This window comes from Lampris incognitus, chromosome 3 (assembly GCF_029633865.1).
Source record: "Lampris incognitus isolate fLamInc1 chromosome 3, fLamInc1.hap2, whole genome shotgun sequence".
NCBI lineage: Eukaryota > Metazoa > Chordata > Actinopteri > Lampriformes > Lampridae > Lampris > Lampris incognitus.
Window position 1 is genome coordinate 75155268 of NC_079213.1, and position 26640 is coordinate 75181907.

A 26640-nucleotide genomic window follows, 5' to 3' on the forward strand; every position below is an offset into this window, starting at 1 on the left:
ACTATGATCAGTTCACATAGTTTGGTTCATCAGACAGGATATAAGCCTATATTTGAAATTCTTGGGTGAGGTAGACTGAAATGCAATTTGATTATAACTGTTCCATAGTTGATCTAATAGAGAATTGACAGAGCCCAGTACAAAACATTGGGAGGATTTTGGCATGTCTTGTATTGGCATGGCATGTATTGTACACCACAGTTAGGCTGGAAGAATACATTAGAAGACATGGGAAGTGAAGCAGGCTGATACAAAAATGTATAAATGAAAACAAGTTTGATATGTGTTTATGTTGAACACTGATAGCATATTGACCTGATTGAAGTGAGGGGCCGAGTGTTCTGCCTTGCTGCTAATTGTGGCAATTCTACAGAACCTTGTTTGTAAAATGTAAAGCTTGTGAGGGTGAGTGGGATAAGTAGTTCCCCAACATTGCAGTATATGAGGTAAGGATAAATTTGGCTGTAATAAAGATTTAATAAACACTTCTGATGAACCAAACTTTGAATTTTGCCAATGATGCCTCTAGATTTGGATATTTTATTGCAAACTAACACAATATGACTCCTCTAACTTAGGTTTTCATCAATCAGGACTCCAAGAAAACTTGTGGATGAGACCTGGGTAACTGGGTTATTTCCAATGTAGAGACACAAAATAGAGTTACAAGATTTTTGGTTTTTTAATGTAATTAGGATGGAATTGTTTATATATATATATATATATATATATATATATATATATATATATATATATATATATATATTAAGAGATTATTTGTTTAACTGGAAGTTTTTGGAAATTATTTCTAAATCAAAGCTGGCTTTTGCCATAACTACAGAGAAATTAGTATGGGAAAGAAATACAGTGGTGCTTGAAAGTTTGTGAACCCTTTAGAATTTTCCATATTTCTGCATAAATATGACCTAAAACATCATCAGATTTTCAAACAAGTCCTAAAAATAGATAGAGAACCCAATTAAACAATGAGACAAAAATATTATACTTGGCCATTTATTTAATGATCCAATATTACATCTGTGAGTGGCAAAAGTATGTGAGCCTTTGCTTACAGTATCTGGTGTGACCCCCACTGTGCAGCAATAACTGCAACTACACATTTCTGGTAACTGTTGATCAGTCCTGAAGATCGGCTTGGAGGAATTTTAGCCCATTCCTCCGTACAGAACAGCTTGATTTCTGGGATGTTGGTGGGTTTCCTCAAATGAACTGCTTGCTTCAGGTCCTTCCACAACATTTCAATTGGATTAAGGTCAGTACTTTGACTTGGCCATTCCAAAACATTAACTTTATTCTTCTTTAACCATTCTTTGGTAGAACGACTTGTTTGCTTAGGGTCGTTGTCTTGCTGCATGACCCACATTCTCTTGAGATTCAGTTCACAGAAAGATGTCCTGACATTTTCCTTAAGAATTCGTTGGTATAATTCAGAATTCATTGTTCCATCAATGATGGCAAGCCGTCCTGACCCAGATGCAGCAAAACAGACCCAAACCATGATACTACCACCATCACGTTTCACAGATGGGATAAGGTTCTTATGGTGGAAAGCAGTGTTTTCCTTTCTCCAAACACAACGCTTCTCATTTGAACCAAAAAAGTTCTATTTTGGTCTCATCCGTCCGCAAAACATTTTTCCAGTAGCCTTCTGACTTGTCCATGTGATCTTTAGCAAACTGCAGATGGGCAGCAATGTTCTTTTTGGAGAGCAGTGGCTTTCACCTTGCAACCCTGCCATACACACCATTGTTGTTCAGTGTTCTCCTGATGGTGGACTCATGAATATTAGCCAATGTGAGAGAGGCCTTTAGTTGCTTAGAAGTTACCCTGGATTCCTTTGTGACCTGGCCGACTATTACACGCCTTGCTCTTGGAGTGACCTTTGATGGTCAACCATTCCTGGGGAGGGTAACAATGGTCTTCAACTTCCTCCATTTGTACATAATCTGTCTGACTGTGGACTGGTGGAGTCCAAACTCTTTAGAGATGGTTTTGTAACCTTTTCCAGCCTGATGAGCATCAACCACACTTTTTCTGAGGTCCTCAGAAATCTCCTTTATTCTTGCCATGATACAGTTCCACAAACATGTGTTGTGAAGATCAGACTTTGATGGATCCCTGTTCTTTAAATAAAACAGGGCGCCCACTCACACCTGATTCTCATTCCATTGATTGAAAACACCTGACTCTAATTTCACCTTCAAATTAACTACTAGTCCTAGAGGTTCACATACTTTTGCCACTCACAGATATGTAATATTGGATAACTTTCCTCAAATAAATGACCAAGCACAATATTTTTGTCTCATTTGTTTAATTGGGTTCTCTTTATCTACTTTTAGGACTTGTGTGAAAATCTGATGATGTTTTAGGTCATATTTATGCAAAAATATAGAAAATTCTAAAGGGATCACAAACTTTCAAGCACTACTGTAAATTGGTATCATCGGCAAAAAGTATTAGGAACATGGAGGATGATGCTGCAGGGAGATCATTGATATAAATAAGGAGTTGATATAATAGGAGTGGTCCTAGAGTCCCTGTGGGACTCAAAATGTAATAGTGGCCCTATCAAATGTCCATCGATTAATGTTAACAAACTGTTGTCAATTATGAATATAATTATAAAACCATGTATAAGTGATTCCAGTAAAACCATAGCGTAACACTTTTTGGAGTAAGATGTCATGATTAACAGTGGCAAAAGCTTTAGATGAGACAAGGAATATTCCTAAAGCATAGTCATTGTTATTCAAAGCTGTGTGAATTTTGTCAAACAGTTGCACAGCCATTTCTGTAGAATAAATTTTCCTAAATCCATACTGGTGTTCATAAAGGATGTTCCACTCTTGCAGATGTTTCATCATTCTATTGTAAACCAACCTAAAATAATAATAATAATAAACTATTTATATCGCACCTTTCTAAACAACATTACAAGGTGCCTTGCACAACAGGATAAAATAATGTACATAGTCAAGATAAAACAACAAAATACAATACAAATATAGGACATAATGCCAGATCCACTCCACAGCACAAGGTAAAACACGGTCAAGATAAAGTCACAAGAGCATAATTACTTCTCAAAAATCTTTGAAAATCATGGAAGGACAGAAATACGGGAACTAACTGAGGAACTAAATTTGGTGATCAGACATGACCTGACCTCATCATGACCAGCTAATGAAAGTCTCATATTGGCATTTATATCCATAATTTCCTTCTCTGTAGGAAGATCAAAGGTCTGGAGATAATAATAGCAACCTTCAGGAACTCAGATGGGGACTCAGCACTAGGAGTTATCCTCTCTAAACTGAATCAATATTGGTAAGATAATTATTAAAAGCACATGCAATATCGGATAGGTCTGTATATACTCTATTCTTACCAACAAACTGGGACAGAAGAGTGGCTGAAGCCTTTTTCTGATTCAAGAGCTGACTGATGACTCACCATGTTATTTTGATGTTATTTGAAGCCTCATCAAACTTGTCAGTTAAGTATTTTTTCTTTGCAATTCTAATTAATTGTAGTTTTCCTGTACTTCTTATCATCATCAGCTGTCACGATGATTGCTTATGACATGAAACAGGTGTGTACTGTCTCAAAGAATTTACTTGACTCACTGGATTATTTTGCTCATTTGTTTGAGCGCTTTCCCTACCATTGAGTGTTTCTTTTAAGAAAGCTTTATATATATATATATATATATATATATATATATATATATATATATATATACACACACACACACACACACACACACACACACACACACCTAAAGTACACCCCTGCACCCCTTAAGTGGTGTACACCTGTAGAATGACTCGCATGGAGGCAGTGTTAGCATCTAGTCTTAACATTTAATAATCATTGCAGGGGAACTCAGGTACAGTGTACAGGCATGTAGCTGTGTGTATAATGCCGCCACTAGGCTGCATGATCACGTGACTACTCTGTAAGTACGGAGTGCAGGTCAGTACAAACATAACGCTACAAGGTTATCTACATCCTCCTTCTTTAGTTCAGAGCAGTAATTATGTTTTCAAAATGTTCACTGTGTTTCAAAGTAGCTTATATTTAGTAAAGCAGTACTGGCTATCTTGTGCTGGTCTTACGCGAACAATGCCTGACATGTAACTCTACAAAGGAAACAAATCTGTGTTAACATAACATTAAACATTTCAACAAGAGAAGTATACTTAGGACGGTAGGTAGAATTTACCATTTAACATTTCAACCAACAAGGCAAGTCAGTTCTTGTGTCCATGTACTCTTCATTCAGTGTATTTTGGGTTGGGCTTTGAAATCCTCCCAGATCTTGTGATATAGGGGGATTGAGATTGTCCAGGTGGCTCTTCAGTGGTCGCTTGAGTGCCATGGTCTGGCTCTCTAGTGAGTACTGATGGAATGTGTTCATTTTGGTCGAGGATATGTTGAGGTTCAGATACTGGCAGAATGTGCCATCGGTTTCTCCTGTATTCCTTTCCTTCCGATTCAACGATGTAAGATCTACGTTCGTTGCACTTCCTTTTGATCACTCCGATCTTGTCATGTCCCTTTGTAGTCTGAAGACGGACCATTTGGGACGGTTCCACTGCAGGCAGTGGTCTGCTTGACTTGTATTAGTGCGCTTTCTGCATTCCCCGTTTCCTTGACAGCTGAGCCCGGACCGTTACAGTGTCCTTTGACGACGGCGCCAACAGCTGCTGGCTGGCAGGTAGGGTGGTGCGTGTTCTCCTAGATAGGAGACACTGAGTGGGAGAGCCCAGGGTTGTATCTCGTGGCACATTCCGAATGTTCAGCAGATTCAGAAGTAGATCTGTCCCATCTCTCTTTGAAGTTTCAAGCAGCCTCTTTGCGCTTCGAACCGCCCGTTCTGCCAGGCCGTTTGCTTGTGGGTATTCAGGACTGCTGGTGGCATGGTGGAAACCCCAGGTTGGGGCAAACTCATGAAAAGTCTGACTGGGGAACTGGGTGCCATTGTCTGAAAAGACAGTGTCAGGGACGCCATGGACCGAGAAGTGCCGCTTTAGCTTGTTGACCACACTTTGTGAAGAGAGGCTTTTAAGTGGATCGATTTCAAACCACCCTGAGTACGAGTCGACCAAGACCAGGTAGTGGTGACTGGTCCACTCGAAGATGTCTGTGGCGACGGTGGACCAAGGCAGTTCTGGGATTGGGGTGGGTTGCAGTGGCTCTTTCTGTTGATGTCCTTTTAGACTGTTGCACACACTGCAGGCTTGGACCATGTTCTCAACATCCTTTGCCATGGATGGCCAGAATGCAACATTACGTGCTCTACGTTTCATTGCTTCGGCCCCAGGATGTCCTTTGTGTAGAATGGTCAGGTACTCAGACTGTAGTGTTTGGGGAATGACCACTTTTGTTCCTTTCATTACAATGTCATTGTCGATGGTGAGCTCATCCCAGAATGCAAAGAATGGTCTTGCAGCGGCTGCAGTACTGCTTGCTCGGTCGGGCCATCCTTGCTTTATAGTGCGGCAGAGAGCTTGCATTGAAGAGTCTGCAGCTGTTTGTTCTCGCAGCTCCTTCTGGCGATTTGATGAGATGGGCTGGACTGCCATCACTTCGAAGTTGTTCTGTTCAGTTTGATGCTGTGATGTGCTCTTCCTTGGTGCACGAGACAGCGTGTTGGCCAAGTACATGAACTTCCCTTTCTTGTAGACAAGCGTCAAGTTGAACTTGTGCAGCTTCAGCATCATGCATTGCGGTTTCGACTGTGATTGGCTTGCTGTAGACATAGTCGTAGAACTTGAAACATGCAAACAGCACCGCCAGCAGCTCCGTTTCTATCTGAGCATATCTTGTCTCAGTCTCCGCCAGGTGCGCGAGGCATATGCTATGGGTTCGCCTCCCTGTAGGCAAGCTGCACCAAGGCCATACTGTGATGCATCACAGGTGAGTGTGACAGGCTTTCTCACGTCGTAGTATTTCAGCACCGGAGGGCTTGATATGTGGGCTTTCAGTCTGTTGAATGCATCTTCGTGTTCCTTTTCCCAACACCAGGCTACGTCACGTTGCAGCTGGCAGAGTGGTGCAGACAGTTCGCTGGAGTTAGGGATGAACTTTCCAAGGTATGTTGTCATTCCTAAGAATCTCTGAAGAGCAGCCTTGTCTTCAGGTGGGGGTATCTCAGCGATTGCTTTTATCTTCGCAGGGTCAGCTTTGAGTCTGGTCTGTGAAGACGTGTCCCACGTAGCTCACCTGTTTGAGTCTGAACCTGCATTTCACCGGATTCAGTCTGAGCTTCACTTTCCGAGCCCTGTCCAGGACCTTTTTGAGGTTGGCATCATGTTCCTCTACTCCGTTGCCGCCAACGATGATGTCATCGATGATGATCGCACATGGATAGCCCGTGAAGACCTGCTTCATCGCTCGTTGGAAGACCTCTGATGCCAAACTGATTCCTAAGGGCATTCTCAGGAATCTGAACCTTCCCAGGGGTGTGGCAAATGTTGTTCAGATGGAGGATTCTGTGTCTAGTTTGATTTGCCAGATTTAACTTTTTGCATCCAGCACCGAAAACACAGTGGCGTTAGACATTTGTGTAGCCACCTCTTCAACCGTGCGTATAGGATGGTGAGGGCGCATTAAAGCTTCATTCAAGTCACGTGGATCGATGCATATGCGAATGTTGTCAGTGTCCTTCTTGTGTGTGGCAACGATTGCAGAAACCCATTCTGTCGGCTCTGTCATTGGTGTGATTACTCCCAATGTCACCATCCGATCCAGCTCTTTTTTGACTTTGTCCTTCATCGCTACGGGGATGCGCCTTGGTGGCCTCACGACAGGTGTGACATTTGGATCGACTTTCATTGTGTATGTTACTGGTAGTGAGCCAATCTCGTCGTTGAACAGGTCAGCATATTCAGAGAATATTTTGTGTGAAAATGATGAATCCTCACTGAAGTCAACTTGATGTACGTCGTTGTTTAGAGTGATTAAGTCCATCTTTAGGCAGTCTGGTAGGCCAAGTAGTGGTTGGACATTGTTTTTCACCACATGGAATTGCAGTGTGTGTGTCTGCATCCTCATTTGACAGTTTAGCAGCACAGTACCTTCTGTGTGGATCACGGTTCCGCCGTATGCAACTAGTTTGGCTGTCTGTGTCTTGTCGATTTTCTCTACCTGTTTCACGAAGTTGTAAGTGTCTGAGGAGATGACATTACACTTGGCCCCAGTGTCTACTTTTAGTTTCAATGGTTTGCCATTCACTGTGATGGAGCAATAGATCTCCTTGTTGTTCTTTATGTTCTCCAGGTTGATTGTGTTGATTTCTCTAGTGTCTAGTGATAGTCCATCTACATGAAATGAGCCATCGCTGCTGTCTGAGTCCTCTGCTGTGACCAGATGGTTGACAGGTTTGTATGCACGGGCTTGTCTAGCGGACCTGCAGTACCTTTTGAAATGGTTATATTTGTTGCAGTTGTGACACTGCTGCCCGTATGCTGGACACTCCCTTGGTGGGTGATTTTCACCGCAATTTCTGCAGTTGGTGATCCCTGTTGTTGAAGTTTGTTCACTCTGCGACGTTAATCTGACTCCCTTCTGCTTTTTTCTAAAGGTTTTTGGATATTGGACAGCATCCACGCTGACTGGGGCATGCGTTGGAGTGGTCTGTTTTGCTATGTTGCTCAGCTAGTTTGCTTATTTGACACATACGAATAGCCTTAGCTAGAGTTAGCTCACTTTCCTTGAGTAGTGCTTTTCTGACACCATCACTGGTAATGCTACACACTAAACAGTCTCTGATTAGCTCCTCCTGGAGAACTCCGAAATTACAGCTTTTAGATTTGATCCTGAGTGTACTCACATATGCTTCCACTGTTTCCCCAGGTTTCTGGTTTCTGGTGTTGAAGGAATGCCTCTCCATGGTGATGTTTGTCTGAGGGTTGCAAATTTCCCTGAATTTTCTTTTCAAACATTCCGGGTCTTCTCGTGTCTCTGCCCGCCTTATGACGACCCCATCCTCTGCTAGCACCGCTGGTAAATACGTGAATGAGCGTTCACGTTCGATCGCCTCTGCTCCTGCTAAATTTAGCAGTATGTACGCTTGCGTTTTGGCTGGTTTGTCACTGTGCGCTGCGGCGATGAATATGTCATATTCCTGCTCGAATATGCGCCAATTCTCCGTTATATTACAATTGAAGGTAAGAGGGTCTGGTCGCCGAAATCCGTCTGCCATTGTCATCCTTCTAGCGAGCTTTTTCTTCTTTCGTCTTTGTGGAGTTCCTTATGTGCAGAGGGAAGGGCTACGTCAGTTAGCCAGTGCCGCTCCGAACAAGGCGTCGGATCTAACTATGTACCTTTCGAGTCGGGAAAGTATCAGGTTTCACTTCTGACACCATGTAGAATGACTCGCATGGAGGCAGTGTTAGCGTCTAGGCTTAACATTTAATAATCATTGCAGGGGAACTCAGGTACAGCGTACGTAGCTGTGTGTATGTTGCCACCACTAGGCTGCATGATCATGTGACTACTCTGTAAGTACGGAATGCAGGTCAGTACAAACATAACGCTACAAGGTTATCTACAACACCCCTAAAGTAGACCATTCCATTTCTTAACCTTGACGTTAGTTGAACATATTGTCTGCCTGCCTCACTCCCATCATTGTAGTGGCTCATGTCCTCATTAAAGTCTATGCTCATGTGCGTCATGCAAGCCTGTGGTTTAATACAAGTAGCTAGCCATCTAGCTAGTTTAATACGCTTTACTTTCTTACCTTCAGATTCTGAGTTAGATTGTGCCAAGTGTCTACGGATGAACACTAACTTTAGCTAGTTTCTAATTTGCCTTAAATTACTGTTTAGGTGACTTATGCTTAACTAAGTTTAGCTTAATTAAGGCTACCGTTTGCCTTGGCGTGCCCTTTCATTTCCAATGCTGGCTAAATAGCTAGCTAGCTGTACCTTTGGCATTTCATTACCAGTATAAAATGGCATACATCATCTGTTAGCTAACACTGATGCTCAGTCATGAGCAGCGAGAAAATGGAGGCTTACTTGTTTATGTTTTGACATCAATGTAGAGTTTATTTCATTTTAATGAAATACTATTATTTCATTAAAATGTTTATTTAAACATTTTAGGCGGCACGGTGGCGCAGTGGTTAGCGCGGTCACCTCACAGCAAGAAGATCCGGGGTTCGAGCCCCGGGGTGGTCCAACCTTGGGGGTCGTCCCAGGTTGTTCTCTGTGTGGAGTTTGCATGTTCTCCCCATGTCTGTGTGGGTTTCCTCCGGGTGCTCCGGTTTCCTCCCACAGTCCAAAGACATGTAGGTCAGGTGAATCGGCCGTACTAAATTGTCTCTAGGTAAATTGTCTCTAGGTGTGAACATGTGTGTGTGTGTGTGTGTGTGTCAGCCCTGTGATGGACTGGCGGCTTGTCCTGGGTGTCTCAGCGCCTGCCGCCCAATGACTGCTGGGATAGGCTCCAGCATCCCTGCGACCCTGAGTAAGGATAAGCAGTTTAGATATTGAATGATTGAATGAATGAATAAACATTTTAATTTTAACTTTGATAGTTCCAACAATCAAACCCAAAATAAGAGAAAATTGGTCAATGCCACAATATTTCTTGAATAGTTTGTATGCACTTTTATGAATAGATCTGTGGGTACAAACAGTTGTTGCATGAAGCCCATTATCTATTTAACACACTAACCTCAAAGCCAACCACAGCGAACTGATGACTTTTGACCTTGATAAAGGGACGCTGAACCCCTAAGGTCTTATAAGCTTGGTGTTGATGGGTCAGAGAGAGTTAGCTTAGCATATAATTAATGCTTAATAACCCCTAGTTGTTTGTCAACACTTCTTCCACTGTCTTTTCTCCATGCCTTTTAATCTTCAGAGTGCCTGCAGGCACTGCATTCTCTGATAGCATCTTAAGCCTCTTGTTCCAATACCCTGGCCTGGCAGTAACAACACTGGCCAGTCGTTCATTTACAAGCAGAGATAAATGCACAGTCCTTAATCTGTCTCCAGTTAGGTCTCCAACAACACTGCACAGTGCAGACCCAGGCCTTTAACCCTTCCTAAAGCTTAGCTCTTCCATCAATTTTAACTTTTCCACGTAGGTTACCTCAACTTGCACTTGTCACCTGCTACACTGGTAGCAAGTTATAAGCAAACTCATGACAATGGAAATGTCACATACTTCTTAGAAGGCGGAGATCCTTTTTTAATCATCTTTATTATGTGTTCATGCCACAGACCCATTCAGGGCATTTGAAAAAAGAGAAAGCTACACAACCTCTAGTAGTTAAGAAGATAACTGCATTCAGTTTGACACTTTATGATATATATGATTTCTCATTTGGAGGTCATAACCAATTAAAAGTAACCAAAGCAAGTTGCTGAACTTCCTTTATAAAATAGTTGACTTGTTTTATTTCAGGTAACTTGGTTAAACTTGGCAGCTCTGCTGGCATCTGTGAAACCTTTGGAAGTAGCTTTGGAATTTGTAACCTCAACAGCAACAAAGTGTAACTGCTAGCTACAAAATCTATAATTTTACTGTCATAGATTTGCTTCCCCATACCCAACACTTTAGAGGTTGTTTGGACCTCAAGCAGCCAAAAATCAGATGACCCCTTAGTGAAAGTATCTTGCTACAAATTATATGAAAGCAGAGCAGGAGGAAAGGGAATAGAATGAATATGTGCATGTTTTAGGAAAATTGCAAAATAAACAAATAAACAAACAAATAAATAAATAATGATGACGATGCTAAATAGTGTATCTAAACATCTTTTGTTGCTCATACAGCTTTTTTTTATTTCAGTCAATTTCTTTCTTGACCCCCTTGAAAAACTTTAAAGATAAAAGATGAAATCTATCTCTGTAGGATGAATGGAGGTGAAAAGACGACTCAACGGGTGGTCACCTAATTTGTCTGAAATGATAAATCTTAGAACATTGTTATTGTCAGTATTGATGCCATACATGCACTGATATTTGCTGCCTTTTCATAACTGCATAAATTGTTTTGAAACAGCAAACATCTGCATTGTTATGGCAAAGTGCTAATTGGCATCACTTGTGGGGTTCTTGCAATGGTTTTGGCCAAAGTAATCTATGTGAGATTAGCTCTGGTCCAGTGTTAAACCTTGTTCTTGAGATTAGAATTTGGTTAATATTCCCTCTTAATTGATTACTTCATTATTTACACTTTTTTCCCCATCTCTTATATGATAAAGTCATATCAATGAGGTAAAATTGCTGCAAAATTTCTTCTTTTCACTGATAAAATCTCTCCTGGAGCAGGGTGTGAATTTACAAGATCATCCAGTTCAGTTTAGATCGCTCCTGGGTTAAAAGAAATTAGCTGTCAAGCAAGGAAAGCAAAACAACTCTAGTGCTGCCATATGATCATTGAGTGAGTGAGAGAGAGAGAGACAAATAATTAATAGCATGAGTCATTTACGCAAGCTCATTAAAGCTAAGCAATGCTATCCACTCTATTTTCCTTTTGGTTTCAATGAGACAAAAGGAGGACAATATCCTATTAAATGCTGTTTCCACATACCATTCATTCGCATTGGGACTGAAGTGTCAGTGTTTTCCTCAGGATTAAATTCTGATAGCACTCGAAGGAAGAATGATTCCCCCTTTGAAGAATTGTGAATACATGCAACGGAAGACAGACTGGCAGACTGGGGAAGGAGAGAGAGAGAGAGAGAGAGAGAGAGAGAGAGAGAGAGAGAGAGAGAGAGAGAGAGAGAGATGGGAGGCAAAAATAATGAAAAATGTGTCTAATGCACTGCCTGTAGAGGGTGAATTAGGAGGCAAATAGTGTGATTATTGTGTGGTGGTGGTGGTAGGTAGTGGCGGCGGTGGTGGTGGGATCTTGCCAGCCCCAGGATGCAGATAGAAACCACCAGGGGTACAGGAGGGGAGCAGGCAATTGTGATTTATGGGTAGCAGTTGGCTGATAAGGCAGCTCCCTTCATTTAATGCCTTATCGCCTGCGTTAAAGAAAGGCCACAATTTGCAGCATTCTTAAAAGCCCCAGATGTGACTAATCTCAGCAACCTTCCAGACAATCTGTCTTAGGAAAAACTATAGATCACTCAGTTGTCTTACCGATCTAGGCCTTTTCTCCTGCTAGCATAGGCACGGTGTGGAGAAGGAAAAAAAAGTGCTTGCATGGAGTGTGAATGTGCAGCCACACAAGTGTTTGCTAAGAGCGAAGGACAACAAAAAAAAAGAGAGAGGACATATGAGGCAAAGGGACAATTTGAAATCTCTTGGTGTTCAACTTAAAAAGAAAATCCATCAAGAATTGATTCATCATTTTAAAATGTGTCTCGTTTTATGTAAAATTGTAGGGGGGGGGGGATAACAGTTCAAACTTGGACTCAACTGACTGAATTAAATATTCTCATTTAAGGTTATAGCACAGGGGAGGGCAGCCCACGCCGAGGTGCTTCATGCTTAAATTTTCTTAAGTATTGAAAACCCCTCTTGTTTGTAGACACAATCATGTCTAGCACTGTGTCAGGTGTCTCGGCACTGTTCTACCAATAAAATAGACACTTGACACAGCCACAATCCTGGTCAATACTAATCACAGAAATAATTACTCACAGGAGCTTAGGAATGCCATTGATTTTTAAGGCAGTTTGCATTACTGTCGTATCTGATCTTAATAATCTCAAAGGTGTTTCACTTGAAGTTTTGAGTGCACAGCCGCGATGTGTAAAATGTATGAATGTCATTGCAAGGTCTAATCAAAGTATATTGATGTATTGACCTGCAGCTGTATAGCAACTTTTCGTTGTGTGGGTCTGCATGTCCCTGATTGCAGTTAAGCACAAACAATAGAAAAAAAAATATTGTTCCAAGTCAAGCCTTTCTTTTCACTTGTAAAGTTGTGGATAACGGTCTGGGAAAATGTTCAAGATGAACTTTATTTGCATTAATTAACACTAACAGAGCAGGGACTATTGATGGTTCAGCCATGTTGACTCGAAATGTTAAGAAGGGGGAAATCGTGAGCTGCCTTCAACAAACAATAGCACAAACACAATTTCCCCGATAGCCCAAAATTAACAGGACAGTGTAAAGTGACACAATACCAGCCAGGACAGATCCCCAAGGATGGTTTGCATATTGATAACCAGTTGGATTTTCCACTTGAATCATTACACAAATCAAAAAAGTGATTCTTTATCAGGCACATTCCACAGCTGAGTTGGGCGAATGGTTCCCCCCCCCCCCCGGAGAGGAGATGTGGAAATAGCTAGAGGGAGGTGTAGCAGTGTTCATCTTAAGGTCAATCATCTGGAATGTGACATAGCCTGGTAATCCTCACTGCTCTGTCATTCACTCCTGTGGTACAAACAAAGTAGCGCTATGATCCCACCAACGTATGCAGCATTTGAATTCAAAGCATTTTTCCTTCTTTTGAATTAAGTGCATATATTTATTCTTTCTTATGCCTCAGTGTGTTTTACAAGTGTAATTAGTCTGGGATACTCAGCAGTTAATTTTTTTCCCCCATTCTTAAGTATTCATGAAACCCAGTGATCTGACAAATGGAATTTTCCAGCACTGTAGCGTCTTGCACCTCACACCTTATTCCAACAGCTAATCCTGTTTAAATATCCAGCCTGGTGGTTTATATGACCTGGGTTGGGAGAGACCACCAACTGCTTTTGAACACTTGTGTACATATAAGCATACATACCTTCACGCGCATGCTTACACAACACAGCACACTCAGACATGTGCGCGTGATGACAAACAGCAGCACGGTAAATGCCGTGCATTTAACAACGGAGCGTCTCCGCTGCCGTTTGCGACTATGCTCCGGAAGAAAAAAAAAGAAAGACACACAAAAAAGAAGAAGAAGACAGAATTAACCAGGGAGCTCCCAACTACATTTTCAATTTGTTGCATTTCGTGTGAGGTGGGTCAGGGCTGAGTGGTCAGCTGACCCCATCCGGCCCATAACATTATAGGTGTGTCCTGCCGAGCTACAGGATCTGCCTCGAGGCTGCCGCAGCCTTGACTTTGCTGCATCGGTCCATTCCCAGTTTACCGGGCTAATTTATCATGAAGACTCGGCTAACACCAAGGGCAGTTACATAATGAGGGGGGGGTCAGTGTGATAAAGGTAAAGCTGTGATTGGATCAAAGCCAGGCAGCGGCGGTTCAAAGACCATCAACTTATGGTATTCCATTCATAAAAGCCCTATTCCACATGCAACCTTGCGACTTAAGTTAATATGACCCACAGTTGAATTCCCTGTTGCTCTTATTCCTCACACATCCGACGTACCGCCCACCATAACACTGGCAGCCTGCGTATTGTTTACTTTCCCTCCTCTTTGTTACGGCATTGACCGCTGGGAATATCCTACAAGCGAAATGGCATTTGACGGGGTTGATGTGGGAGGAGGGGAGCGTGTGTTGGGAATCACCTATTTTCTCAGGAGGCAGGGCCTTTTGGTCTGTTGGTCCACCCTGTGCACCTCATCCACTCAGGCTTGCTGCTCCCTCCTCCTCCGTCTCTTTCTCTCTTTCCCCACCGCTCCAGCCCGCATGCATGCCTGACAGACAGACAGACAGACAGATGCTATCTCCCATGCATCTCCAGCTCTAGGCCTCTATCACTCTCCACAAACAGCCCTATGCTTGCACACAGGCTGCAAATTTCGTCTGCCTCTCTCCTTTTAGATAAGGGGCAATATCAGTGACAGAACATATTTTATGTATGAAATGTAGCTCACAACAAGCAGTCAAGCATTAGGTTTGTTTAAATAGATGATTGTTATCAGCAGCCTTTCAACACAGAGTTTGACATTGTTCTCTGTATTATTTTATTTTTTTTACTTTGCACACAATTCACTTTATGACATCTCGTCTTGTGCTTGCCTTTTTTTTTTAGAGAGAGAGGCTGAGTTCACCGCTATTTTAATTATAGCCGCTTACTACGGTCGGACAGGCACTGTGAGAAATATTCCTGCCCAGCTGCAGTTGTACTTCTTCCTCCTAAACCTATCCAGTCGACATTCCAGCGGATTATTTGCTTGGGATTTTTCTTGTCAAAGAGACGACACTTTTACCCCTACTGTTGGCTGTTGTTAGCATCAGATATTGGGTGATTTCCATTTAGTGCTTAGGTTATGGTTGTCAGTTTGTGCCTAGCAGTTTTGTAATGATGGAAATAAGATCTCACATGTGCCATGAGTCTAGCTGACATAATAGTTTGGTTTCTGTGTGCAATTTCGTGTGTGTGTGTGTGTGTGTGTGTGTGCATGGGGGGGGGTGTAGGAGTTGAGGGTTCAGGGACAATAGCACAATAGTACAGCTGAACAGTTTTAACACTGTGCTATTTATAATTTTTACTAGTTAATGGTCTATTGTATAATTATAGTCACTATTATAAAATATGTATAAAAGTGGATACAGTATTGCGTGTCAATTGTAACAAAAAAAAAATCTATAATTCCCATTCCTACTTTAAAAAATTAATATCAATTTTCATTAATATCGGTATTATTCGATATCTAAAAATAGACCGCAATATGTGATTTACATTACATTCACAGTTTTGTTTGTAATTTTTTTAATGTATTACAAGCCTGTTTTGTCATTGTGTCTGTTCCAACTGGCCTCTCCTAACATGTCCTGTCGGGTTTGTACCCCAAAACCCCAAAGCGAAGCCCACCCCACCCCACGCTACACACACAGAGGGGGAAGGATGCAGGTCATTACCATAACAAGCTGGCGTGTTTCTGAAGATACACTTGTTCAGAATAGACGGGGGCAAGGGGGGTGGAGGGGGGCTGGGGGGGGCTGGGGTGGCAACACAGCCCCAGTTTATTTCAATAACAACAGCCAGACACAAGGCCTATCTGGTCAGACTTTGAATGAAACACTTGGGCTCTGATGGAGTGATAAGACACAGATGCTAAAAAGGAAGACTGGCGAAACGGCCTCTTGACCCCTGTTTGCTTTATTACTGAGGAAGAGCAAATGAAACTCCCCTCGAAAGACATGACATGTACTCGTGTACAATTATGAACCTGCTTAAACTGGGTTTTTCTTTAATACTTGTGTGTAAATTAGCAATAATTCCTCCAAAACTGGAATGTTTAAAAATGACACTTAAGAAAGAAAAAGGAAAAAGGGCCAAACGTACAATGCAAAAAATAAATAAATATATAATCGCTGTTGTGTGAATCTGTATGTATGTGTGTAGCCGCCTTAATGTTAATTACAGAGAGATCATTTTCACATGAATGGCGCTGTGTTTACTGTGGGTCTGTGAATCCCTCCCAGGGGAAGCCTATGTCAAGAGCTTTACACATAAACAAATGGCGGTTCGTTTTTTTATTTTTTTTATTTTTTTAACACAGGTAATCCTTTAGGGTAAATCTTTGGTAAACTCTACATTCAGAAAGCCGGCGCCTTACTATTTGTATAGATAGAGCGCACTCTTAGATTTAGAGGGAGATGTCCTAAATCTCAGCTTGATTTCCTATGTTAACTGTGGCTTAGCTGTGGCTGGGCTTGGGTGCAGGAGAGACTGTTGAGAGTTAGTGGAGTAGTTGTAAATATGTGGTAACACTTTCAGTGGTAATCCTCCTGCACAAAGAATTGCCAGAGATTATGGACCGGTTGTCTGACAGAGAGAATCCTCCGGCACAATCAAATTCCTATGGCTGCTGAGATTTGTAGAGGGCACAATGCTGCACTCCTCAGCTCGCCAGTAATGTGAGGGCAAGCTATTCCCTAAATGGAGAGCTAAGGAGTAAATATAGCATGAAGTGCATATTAAGTAAACAGAGGTTGGCTAAAAATGATCGCCGGAGCATGGAATTTGGTGCGACGCTGAAAGAGCGCTGCGGCGGTTCCCCATTGGCGACGCCGGGTTGACCTCAGCGTGTCCTCTGCTGTTGATCCCCCTGACCCGCCCGGCCTGACCCGTGCCAACAAGACACGAAAACCCCCCAGTACCCTCTTCAACCACAGCACGATCACCCTCGCTGACACATTTTGAGAGGGGTTTAAGGAAGTGAAGTGAAGAGAGCGCGAGCGAGCGAGAAACCCCACCATAGCCCCATAGCCCCGAGGATGAATAGAAGATAGAAGCCGTTTCATTTCAAAATCGGCCTCTGCACTTGGCTGAACCTACTATAAAAGTTGATAATTGAGAAGTGAAAGAGTAGGATCAATATGACTGCGGAAAAAAAAAAGTGGGGGCTCGGGCTTATGTTTAATACAGTTTAACTGATATTTAATATTTTCTGCTTTCTCTCTCTTCTTCTCCTTTTGTCCACACTAAAATACTTCAAAAAGAATTCTAATAAAGTGGAAATTAAAAGGAGCGTAGATTGGGGTTGGAAAGAGAGGCCTCTAATCCCGCTATCTCTCAATAATTCAAAGTCTCTTTTATTTTCTGAATAAAAAGCGGAATTAATCTGCCACTGTGAAGCTGTCCTCTCTTCTCACTGTTTAAATAAATCCCCGTTCGTACATTAGATGCAAGGAGGCCAGCTCTGGCTCCTCGCCAAGCTCTGTGTCAATTCCCTCCTGCCTCTTTCCTTTCTCTCCGAGCCCCTCTTTATTCCCTTTCTTTTGCTTTCTGCCAGGGAGGGACCTATGAGAGCAGCCATGCCACCAGAGAGCCGCTATCTGCAGAACCTGCTCAGCACACAGGCCTATCACAGGCAGCTAAGACCACTTAGCTCAGGCCGCCAAAAGGCACCCTTAGGAAACTTTACCCAGATATTAGGGCACTGTGAAGCCAAATGATATATTACAAAGGCATTGTGCACGGGGTGACCATTCATAGTATTTATATAGGGCCGCCCCAGCTTTCTGGAGCAACGGGGTTACGTAGCTGGCCTTAAACAGGAAGAGTGGGGTGGACATTTTGTCACACATCCGAGTATCCGAACTACGGTGCATTGTGATTCGACCGCGTCAAGAGGAAAATTAATAAGATATGGTAGAAAGTGAACAGTAATGATAATTTGTGCTCGGCTCGCTATTTTTTCCACTTTTGACTCGTGCATTATTTCCACGATTCTGTTCTCAATACAAGAGGCAATTTAAACAATTCAACAATGAGTGGTGGATGGCTAAGTCGCAGAGCTTTTCAGAAGACAAAAGAAAAGCCTTTGAAAACTGACACCATGAAATAAAAGGAGCTTAGGCTCCAAGAGCGAAATGGAGTGAAAGAAATAGACTGAAGAGTGGGGATAGGAGCAGGCCCTAGCGTGAGCGCATGGGCCTGCAGACTCCTCGATTAGCCCGGCCTCCCTATCAGCTCCGAGACTGGCCGTCTTTGGGAATCCTCTCGGCAGCAGGTCTCTCCTCCACGTCCGTGAACTGCTCTAGTGGCGATGCGGGGTGACGAGCTGCTAGCCAACGCGGCTGTTTATGCTGCTCCGCCCGCCAGTCCCAACACTGTAGCTGTCGAGATGTGGACTCGCCGTTGAGGCTGTCCTCGCTCTGATAGATGCCTTTTGTGGAACTCCAGCATCTAAGATCCTCGGCCCGATCCTGGATCAGCGTTCCTACCCTCTCCTCTGTGGTCAGAGATTTATGGCATCACTTTCCCTCCCTCTTCTTCTGCATACGCTCTGGCTCAAAGTGCCCACACTTGTGATAGTGGAGATACTTTCCTTGGAGACGTGTGCTCTAGCTGAATGACAAACAATGCTGTCGGACTCCTCCATTTCTTTTTCTTCTGCTGCCGAACGTTCATTCAGCAAGAAGCTGTATTTGAAAAGTATACCAGTGTCATTCAATTGACTGTGTGAGATTTAACAATGCGCTGAAAAATATCAGTAACTTTTCAAGGTGCAGCCTTGGACTTCTGCATCCCTCAACCTATGCACACATCTCATTTTATGTGTTGAAAACACCTTGAATTTGTGAGGCTGTCTGAAATGAGATTGACATGCCAGGTCTCGAGCCAAGTCTTTTTGAAACCTGGCACAATTCTTTCTCTCTTTTTTTTTTTTACAGCTATATTGCTCCACAGAAATCTCTACTTTATTTGTTATCAAATGATAAAAAAAAAAAATCAAGAGAAGTAGGAAATGGAGGAGGCCCACAGGGAAAGTGTAAAGGTGTGTCTTAAGTTCCCCGAAGGCAACAAAAAGTCATTTTCAGCGAGGTGTGTGCTATTTTTATTTATATATCTCCCTTGCTCTGTTTCTTCATACGTACTGTTTGTCGGGCTATCATTATAGCAGACAGACAGGTGGGGGTAAAAACCATTTGCATTAGCATCACCGTCTGACTCCAGGCACTAAGCAATGATACTTTATTTCATACCATTCACGGGGCCATTATCGCTCTACCCCCTCTGTCCCCACTTTCAGTAGGGAACTCTCACACACACACACACACACACACACACACACACACACACACACACACACACACACACACACACACACACACACACACACACACACACACACACACACACACAGACACCCTATTCCCATCCACCCATATCGCGGATAGCATCTCGTGCAACATTGGCACAGAGGTACAGGACGGGTGAGGGAAGTGGAGGGGAGGGACATTTCCGGAGGGGGGTCCTGGCATGTAATTGTCCTGGTGAGCACTCAATAGCACCTTAAACCAAGCAGGCAATCTACAAAGCAGTGCAGTGAAGGAGGGAAAGGCCCTGTGGCTATGGGGACCCTAATAGGAACTTCTTTCTCACAGAGATAAATGGAGAAAGTTCCTTTTATTTATTGGTAGCTGCTGTTTGGGACTGGGGCTATCAAAGCACAGCAATGCTATTTATCCCTCCAAAAAGGATTCGTCCGACACAGGGCTGAGGGCGAAAAAGGCAAAGGGAAGGCTAAGGAGGAGGGCGACCAATGGAAATTGGCAGAAACAGAAGGTCAAACTGTTTATCTTTTTTTTTCTTCCCATGCCTCTCCTTCTCCTTCATTATTGTAGAAATGTCCTCCCCCAGTTTACCTGTTGTGGTGCAGCGCTCAGCTTTAGTAACAAAAGTACTTTTGCAGCTGTTATTTGCTGCTTTTCCCAAGAATTTGTTTTGAAAGAGGCACAAAAACCAAGAGGTTCACCACAGTACAATGCATCTATGGCAAATCAACAAATATTTTTTTGAGCACTGATAATATAATTGTGATATTCAAACATGTGGAATTAGTTTGAACTTGAGGAATGAGTATGAAAAAAAAAGCTCCATCAGTTGGTCTTTTTATCGGGGTACCTGCTTTGCTTTGACAGTGGGCCCCCGTTTCTCCTGCATATGTTAGCTTATCAGACAGACATGCCAAGGTAAGAAACGGCCCCTTAACCGCTGCTCACCTAAACCATTAAAACAACGGGCGGAGAAATGTCACATCCCCGGGCACTTGTACCTCCTGAGTCCTGCGTATCACATGGCAGACGTCTGTGAACAAGCCCCCCGATAACGCCTGATGCCGTGGGTGTGTAAGTCTAGTTAAATGAATGGCTGTCTACACGTCAGCCATGGCGACCTTCCACACCTCATCTGCAGCACGAATAAAACACAAGCATCAGTACAACTTCAGAAAGATGAAACGTTCTCTTATTTTGCTTTCACAGCTGATGGTGTTATTTATAAATACATCAAGTCAGGTCTTATGACTGCAAAAATGCTTTCTGCATGCCCATTAATCGGCCCATACCGATAGCTACATACCGACTTAGTTCAAATATTGTTTTGCAAATGTCTCAATGATGAGCGACGTGCAGCTTATTGCAGTGTCTGGCTAGCTGCTTGCAAAAAAACGTCTAAATTAATTTAAAGTTGATAATGAATACAAGGGTGGAACTTTGGGGGGGGGCCGGGTAGTCAATGATCATCAGGGAGTACCACCCACCAATTTTCTTGCATAATTAAATATTAAAACAGTCATTAGAGGAAGGGCCTTATGAAAGACCGAGTTCATTTACTCAGACATGAAGGAGTGCTACATGAATGAGTCGCCTCCGTCTTTAGTCGAAAATAAAGAAACCGTAACTTCAGATCAACATTCATTACAGTAAACATTTTGTAATACAGCTCATGGTCTACCCCTCTACAGGAACACTTAAGTAGTCGATGTCCCCGTGCCATGAACAAAAGCTTGAGATGGTGTCAGTGCAGCCAAAGGCTATAAGGCCTATTGTGTGGTTGGTCCTCTTTCTTTCTCCCTCCAAGATCTTCTCCTTCGTTTTCTCCTAGTCTTTCCCTTTGGGACCCAGCGGGTAAGTATCAATCTCGAGTTTGCTTCCTCTACCAACAATGGAAAGGCTCTCCCTTGCTGATGCAAAACTCTTTAATTATCCTTTTTTTTTCCAGGGATGACTTTATTTTGGCATATGTATGGCTTCCTTTAGCTCTGCCCTGTCACCAGTAAGAGTTATAGAGGGTTTAGTAATAGGCATAACCAAATCACTCCCACACGCTAATGATATTTCAATAAGTCTGTGAATGTTCTTATTCATCCAGGTCATAGTTATCCAAAGGAATTGAATCAAGTGCAACTGGACTTGGTTATAGTATATCCGGATGAAAGGCGAAACGTCTTCACGGATATATAACCAAGTCCAGTTACACTTGATATTTCAATAACTTTTGCAAACGTCTAAAATATGACAACAGCATAAACATATCCATAAGGCTATTACATTGGCAAAAATGGTATTTGTGGATTACTACAAAAGTAAAGTAACCACTGAGTGGCACAGTGGCCCAGTGGTTAGCACTGTTGCCTCACAGCAAGAAGGTCCTGGGTTTGAACCCCGGGGTTGTCCAACCTTGGGGGTCATCCCAGGTCATCATCTGTGTGGAGTTTGCATGTTCTCCCTGTGTCTGTGGTGGGTTTTCTCCAGGTGCTCCGGTTGCAGAGAGGAATTCCCCTGCGGGGATTAATACGGTATACCAAAATCAAAAAATCAAAACAAAACAAGTAAATGTTTCCTGTCTAAAAAAGTAAAAGATATTTCCCATTTTGCCAAGATGTAAAGTAACAACAGCATCAGCGCTGGTGGAAGTGCCCAATGAAATGCTAATTAATCATATCAGATTAATCTCAGATTATTTTCACTTGCGGGCCAATAAAAACATCTAATGTGTGTCAGCCTCCACTAAAGTAGGTGTCCTGGCACAAGGAGCTCAATGGATGGCTCTCTTAAAAGCCCAGCTTGGTTTAAGAGGTGAAGGAGGTCTGGGCAAGCTCCACACTGGTGATGAATGACTCCACTGATCCACCACTGTCTATTTCCGTCCTCTAATCCAAGTGGGAATGCCCACATCAAAGCCTGGCTCTTTCCTGAGAGGAATTCCCGACATACTTGGACATGCAAATGAGTAAGGCCTCCTCCAGGCCCCACACCTGATTGAGGCATGCAACGCCATTGCCAATGACGTGCCATGGGAATTACATACCAAGGGATGGCATCCAATTGGACCAAAGTCTCCCTCAGCAATTTGCCTTGGCTGTATTCACTGGCATACACAAGCATGGTGGCACCTCCTTTATTTCTTGGCCTTGCTGCAAGATTTCTGGCTGGACCTCGCTTGGAAGCCATATTATGACTGGAAAAGGAGGGAAAACCAGGATTTTCTTTTTCTTTTTTTGAACACAAAACAATAGACCGTGGAACAGTGTCAGTGTCTCCGCTCATTCAGGTTTTCGGGATGTTGTCTGTTGTTGCCTGAGCTTATAATAAGATGGAAATGTTGGAGGCGTTTGGGATTCTCGTCTCCTCCTGATCCTATTTGCAGAAAACAATTAAAGATGCTCCAAGTTAGCATTGCCAAACAAGTTTCGAGTTCTCCCTAACAAAGGAGAGCATTCATGTGATTATCCTGAGTTATTTCTACTTTGCTAATTAATTTGTCTGTATGATTAATTTGTGAATTCAAAGAGAAAAAACGAATTTTACCTAGATTTTTAGTGCAATCTGTTGTTATATCTTCTAAATAGGATAATAGTCATAACACCATGTTTATGAATGGTGATATATATATTCCATTAACATACAACAGGTTGTCTTGGGACCACCCCTGTTAAAAATGCTCTCCAATGAGTGTCTCGTCTGCTTGACTAGGCCTCAACACAGAGACCATGTAAGTATGTATGTGTGTGTGTGTGTGGGGGGGTGTTGGGAGCTTTGTATAATAATTTTTAAATATCTGCTCTTCCAATAATAAACCACTATTTATAAGAAAGAAAAAATACTACTGTTAAAGAAAAAACCACGTTCACTGAACTGTCACCTCACCAAACACACATTGAAATATCACACAGCTCAGAAGGAGCTTCAAATACATAATCTTACACATTACAATAAAGACATAAAAAGACAAATGTGAAAACAGAGAAATCACCTTGCATGACAAAATTATTACGACTGTTACAAGACTGATAGTTTCAGTAACTGTTAAACCAAGGTTGCACTACTCTGAAACGAAACGGTGCTCAGGCGGTCCTCTGCAGCGCTCCAGACGATGCCGAGTCGAGAAGAATGTCAGTCAGTTCCCTCGGCGCCACAGCCAATGAAATGGCAGGTAGAAGAATAATAGATATTTCTGCGAGCAATTCTTAGCGGGAAAGGGAATTTATGTACATGTAGATGAGAAGGAAGAAAACGGGTCAGTGACTACGATGGACCGTCTTTCAAGAGAACAAACCTGGGCCAAGGGAGCCAAAGCACAGGTTTAATTTTTGCTCAGCCATGCATTCAGCAGCCTGAGCAGCACGAGGCTCCTATTGCTGTGAGGTGGTTAAAGGCCTTGAGTCTCTTTTACGTGGAGCACAATGCGGGATTTCTTTCTTTATAGATGATGAGATAGCCGGCCAAGGCCTCCTCTTGGAGAGCTCTTATATGTGGCTCTGAGACCGCTGTGACTTCACATTCAAGTTGGGCGCCACTTCAACGCCCCTTCCATAATTAATATGTCTTAATTGCGCTGCTGCCGCAGTCGTTGTCCCAACATTATTCCTCCATTCTCTGCAGGTTTAGCGTTTGAAAAATCTCGTCGATGCGCCGGCAAGGGGGACTGAGCGAACACAAAAGCTTTTGTGCCTTGAACAAAGTAGATGAAACAGTCCACAACAAGGCCCTTTGTGTTTTCATCAGATTAATAATCTTTATTACTTTTAAAGAGGCACTGCTGCCCAAACAATACAAAATTCACAACGAAACTCAAGCCTCTAAAATGTGAATTCCCATTGTTCTTGACAGTTTTTTTCCTCTCCCTGAAGATACAGCCCATTTAAAGTTGGGATTTGTTTGTAATTATTTTGGTGAAGAATGTTTAAATAAAGTAGTATGAGGCAATCCCCACACCTTCCTCCTTTGCAGTTTGCCCCTCTTCCCTTTTGCACTTGGACTTCCCACCCAGAAAGCTTGGCCTGGCAGATTTGTGCCTTTCTTATGGTTCTTTCATATTGCAGAGAATGCTGCAGAAATGCAGGGCAGGCTTCCTCGCTGCCCCGGGACCAGTCCAAATTGTAATCCTATTCCTCTGTTTATCAAAAAGAGGGAGAGAGCAGAGAGAGGGAGGCATTGAGCTGACAGCTTGATTGTGATGCTCCTGTCTGATAACTCAGCTAACCTTATCCATCTATTCCACCTCAACCTTGCAGCCATGTCCCCAACCCCCTTCCACCTGCTTCGCTCTAGTCCTCTACCCTGTGAGAGGCCACACACACACACACACACACACACACACACACACACACACACACACACACACACACACACACACACACACTTCTCCCACTCTTACTCTCTCCATCACACACACACACACACACACACACACACACACACACACACACACACACAGAAATAATCACTGCGCACCTCTGACCCCTTTATCGAGTGTCAGTGTTAATCCTCATCTCTCTGCTCAATGCAGAGCACAATCACAGAGACCCGCAGGACCTGCAGTTAGCGCGGTGGTTAAGTAGCCCATGGTGAAGAAGTCTGTGATAAAGGTGGCACAACGGGTCAGTGGCTGCTAGGAGCGCCCGCCCCGGCCCATGACTGGCCATGGCCTTGAGACAGGACAAAGAAGTGGGGTGTGGAGGATGCACAAATCCAAAGACGGATTGAAGAGGAAGTGGAGGACAAAGCAAAGAGGTGCACAGCAACCGGGTAATGGTAATGCATCGCGATGATATGAGGTGCAGCTGTAAGGTAACACAGACAGTATGAGTATGTATAAAAAAAAAGAAAAGGGCTAGCTTCGTTAAGTTGCTGATCTAAGTTTCCAGGTGTTGAATGCATTAGAAGACAGAATTGAATGCAGGATCTGGCAGTGAACTAACATGTACATTAGTCAGCATGGCAGGCATCTGATGACAAGAGACAATGTCAGACTAATGCCAGCTAACTTAAAGGATGTTTTGCAATTAAGATCTTCTAATTACTCTGTAATGAAAAATTACACAGTTTCCATTAAATTACACTTGGACAGGGTTTTTACATTGATGGACTGTGGTGTGTTGATAAGTAACACATTTAAATTGAAGCAATTTGCAGGTTTTATGTTAACATCCAGCCACTGTGATTCGATAAATCAATGAAACACAGCATAGGTAGCTTTAATGATATTCTCTCATGTCCAGAAAACATTCATCTTCTCTGTTCATACTGCTGTAGCCTACTCTTAGAATTGTCCTTGGGACACTCATGAGACATATGATATGAACCCACTGACACAGAAACAGAAACCAACACTGCTTGACACACACGCAGACAACACACACACACACACACACACACACACACACACACACACACACACACACACACACACACACACACACACACATACACACACACACACACACACACACACACACACCAGGCAGCTCTACTGTCAGAGATAAATGATGCCTGACATTGTGGCCTGGAGAAATGGGCTGACGGAGCAGCAGTGAGATGAAGATACTTCTCACAAAGGTACCCTGAGCCAAACAAGTAGTGTCCCTGGGAAACCTGGACGGCGGCTTCTGTTGCTCGAGGGCCACATGTCAGTCAAAACAAACTCTAAACAACGACTTTGAAAACTGACCAAGTTTAACACCTGTGCTCAGGTCACAAACTTGGCAATTCAAAACTTTATGGCAGAATGTACAGAATTTTAATTCTCTTATCTCAGATTATTCAAAAGGTGAAAAATGACCATCTGTGTTGGAATCATGCTTTGATTTTAGATTGTCGAATTTCTCTAATATTCTGGAAGTTTTTAACAATTAGCTGTTGAAGAAAAGTGTCCTCTTTCAATTCTTATGTGGAATATTGCTAATGTGGGTTCAATGAGCTCCAGAGGAGCTTCATCGTGACGTGCTCCTTTTGTCCTGAGGAACAATGGCAGCTGTAGCCCTAGGGCGCCTTTGTGTTGTGGGAGCCTCAGACACAGACAGGAAGGGAAGGTTACAAACAATGATCAGAAGCTTCATATCCCCTTTAGGACCACTGGATCAGTCAGTGAGGAGGCCCACTGTGGGCCCCGGGTCAGGGGCCAAATCCGTCAGACACGATACAGCAGAGGCACTGTCTCACAGCGATAGGTATATGTATAAATTGCATGCACAAATATTGAGACCCA